The sequence below is a fragment of the Zea mays genome, chromosome 4, assembly GCF_902167145.1.
Source record: "Zea mays cultivar B73 chromosome 4, Zm-B73-REFERENCE-NAM-5.0, whole genome shotgun sequence".
NCBI lineage: Eukaryota > Viridiplantae > Streptophyta > Magnoliopsida > Poales > Poaceae > Zea > Zea mays.
The window spans coordinates 89,219,890-89,223,309 of NC_050099.1; the positions used below are offsets into that span (position 1 = coordinate 89,219,890).

Consider the following 3,420-nt stretch of genomic DNA (forward strand, 5'->3'; position numbering starts at 1 on the left):
TCTTGTTAATAGATACAAAACTAAACTATGCTGCATGCTGGGAATTTTGAATGCACATATAGTTCTGGTTGAGACTTAAACTCATATTTGAAATCCAAAAGCAGATTTGAATATAGCAATTAAAAATAGAAAAGAAATAGAGAAAAGGATTTCCTGCTGACGTTGGGCCAAAACCACCAGCCCGACCCAACACCATGCGCACGCAGAAGCCTAGCCCCTCACCCTTTCCTTTTTGTCAATGGCGCGTGGGCCCCGTCTTCCAGTAAAAGCTATCCCCTCCCCTATCCAATGTTCACGCGTACACCATGTATGGCGTGTGGGCCAACCCTGTCTGGTGCTTCCCCTAGCTTCGGCCGTTGCAAACCGCCCCAACAAATCCGCGTCCAAGTTGCTGGAATCTCTCCCCGGTCGGGCTCAGCAATAGAGTATAAAACCTGAACCCTGCACCCTTGAAGCGCCCAACCCGCCATATTCAAGAGCCCTCATCGAAAGCATGAAGGAGATCTGACTGATGGCTTGGGGTCGCGGTGGTCCGCTACACCTGAATCACACCATCGAAGTCGTTCGAACCCGGCATGTGCTCGAGTAGGGGTCGTCGGGTACACTGAGTGTGTCCAGGACCTCTTCGTGCAAGCTCGATGATCGGAGAGCTCGTCGCCATGAAAACTGAGATGGATCGCCGCCGTGAATCTATGCCTGGCGTGGTAGGGTTCCGTCGCGCCCTAGACTCCGGTATGAATTCGTCTCTGGCACTCACCATCTTCTGTAGGGCGCTTATGGCACGGGTGGTTTTTGAGTTTGGGCACGGGGCGCCGGCTTTGCCAATTGCAGGCGAAGGCGCCGCCGTGGGAGGAGTCCCCTGTGCGGTCGTGCCCTATATCGGGGAAAGAAGAACACGTCGTAGCCGTCAGTTCTCAGAGGGGTGGCTGCGATTAGAATGCGTAAACCCCTTCGCGTGATTTGATCTGAGTCGTCGATCTAGATCGTGTGGTTCCGATTTGATGAAGGATAAATTAAATCTACACCATCAATCCTCGATCTAACGGTTGTCCCTGTGTATCGGTTTGGATTTTGGGTATAGAGATACACATTATTCATGATTATACTTTTATTATCAGTTGCAATTTATTGTTCATGTTAAGATCATTATGTTAATTGGAACATAGAGAACCACCTGGGAAAATAGTGCTACCACAAGGGTGGTATGGGACGCCCTTGGCTGACTAATTAGGAAAGCTAGTGCAGGACTAGCTTACCCGAAAGGGGCAAGGGCAGTAGGGGAGTGGTCAGTGTAGGGAGGTCATTGGGTTGATTTTGCTGCGATGGCGGTCAGGCGAGGAATCCCTGCATTGGAGATTCCTATAACTGTAGCGGGTTTTCTGAAGCTAGTGGAACTTTGTAAAGGCCTCGTAGTGTTACCCTGCCTCGCCTCCTCGGTAGAGGTGTATGGGATTGGCCTTCTCTTGGCAGATGGGTAACATGACTTGTGGGTAAAGATGCGCAACCTCTGCAGAGTGTAAAACTGGTATACTAGCCGTGCTCACGGTCATGAGCATCTCAGACACTTACATGATTAATTTATGAAACTAAATTCAATTTGTCATATGCATTACATTGAGGGTGTTGTTATTAATTTTGTTCTACTACTTAATTGGGTTGGTATTTACTTATACTTAGTAACTGCTAATAAAATTTTGACCAACTTTAAAAGCAATGCTCAGCTCCAACCATCCTCTTTGGTAAGCCTTACACTTCACGTGAGCTCCCACCTTTGGCGAGTTCATGCACATTATTCCCCACAACTTGTTGAGCTATGAACGTATGTGAACTCACTCTTGCTGTCTCACACCCCCACAGGTCAAGAACAGGTACCACAAGATGAGGCGCATGGAGGATGTTGTGACATGTTCGTGCGAGGTCTAGGCCGTCGTCTCCCAATCAACTTTGGGTTGCTGGATCATTGTCTCCTCATGATGTAATGATTTATTTATTTTGTACAGAACTCCTATTATATAGTAAAGATGTGACATTCGTTTCTGTACCACTATTCATCATATGTGTGAGACTTGGTCCCAGCACATTTGGTGTTTATTTCGCGCCTAGGTTTTGGACCCCTAAAATCCGGGTGTGACATTATGTATCGTGACCTAGCATGTCCTTGTTGTGTGGCCATTGTCCTCTCCACAAAAAAGTCAGTACAATTTTCTAGGTTGATTGCCAAATCGCCCTCCACCGAAACTCCTTCCTCCCTTGCCCCTCGGAGCTAGTGGTCTGAAAGGAGTCATGCTTGAAGACTGAGAATTGTGATGAGTATGATGAACATTGCTGGCCCTTTCATCATTGGAATTGGAGTTATGAATTGACCGGACATGCCTAGGATGAAGCCTCCCTTCGAAGCCCCTGGTCATCTCAAAAAACCTGTAGGCCTCCTGCCTTCTTTGGCGAAAATCATTGTCATCCCAGATGTACTCATCCATCTTCTAAAGCAGCTTTTCTAGGGTTTGCGGAGGCTTCCTAGCAAAATACTGAGCTGTAGGTCCTGGCCTAAGTCCCTTGATCATGGCCTCAATGACAATTTCATTGGGCATTGTGGGTGCTTATGCTCTTAGTCGCAGGAACCATCGGACATACGCCTAAAGGTATTCCTCCAGGTCTTGTGTGCATTGAAACAATGCCTGAGCAGTAACCGGCTTCGTCTGAAAACCTTGGAAGCTAGTGACCAGCATGTCCTTAAGCTTCTGCCATGATGTAATTGTTCCTGGCCAAAGAGAGGAGTACCATGTCTGGGCCACACTTCGGACTGCCATGATGAAGGACTTTGCCATGACAGCGGCGTTGCCTCCATATGAGGATATTGTTGCCTTATAGCTCATCAAGAATTGCTTTGGGTCTGAGTGCCCTTCGTACATGGGCAACTAGGGTGTCTTGTAGGATTGTTGCCATGGGATAGCCTGCAGTTCTGCTACCAGGGGAGATGCATCATCAAAAGTAAAGTTACCATGATGAAAGTCATCGTACCATTCATCGTCATTGAATGAGCTCTCTTGACGAAGCTCCCTGTGCTGAGGCCTCCGGTCCTGGTCATCTTGAGTAAGGTGATGCATTTCTTCAGCAGCTTCGACAATCTTCTTCTGAAGATCGGCCAGCCGGTCCATCTTCTCCTTCTTCCTTTAGACTTGCCGATGGATGACCTCTAAGTCCTTGATTTCTTAATCGGTTTTCTCCTCTTGTAGAGTTGGGCTGGTTTCCTTCCTCTTTTGGTTCCTGGCCTCTCGCAGAGAAAGGGCATCTTGATTTGTGTCCAGTGGTTGCAGAGCAGCCCCTAGCACTGTTGTCTTCTTCGGCGGCATATCGAAGATAGATGATCTCTCGAAGGTTGTGGAAGTGAGTTCACCGGAGGTGGGTGCCAAATGTTGGTCA

General features: G+C 47.9%; 1 long non-coding RNA gene across 1 annotated transcript; it reads left to right on the top strand.

Moving 5' to 3' along the window:
- Positions 1-459: 459 nt before the first annotated feature.
- On the top strand, positions 460-2,037 carry LOC100275143 (uncharacterized). Its single transcript, NR_159976.1, has 2 exons — positions 460-732; positions 1,858-2,037. It is a non-coding gene; the product is annotated as an uncharacterized lncRNA (long non-coding RNA).
- The last annotated feature ends 1,383 nt before the right edge of the window (positions 2,038-3,420 follow it).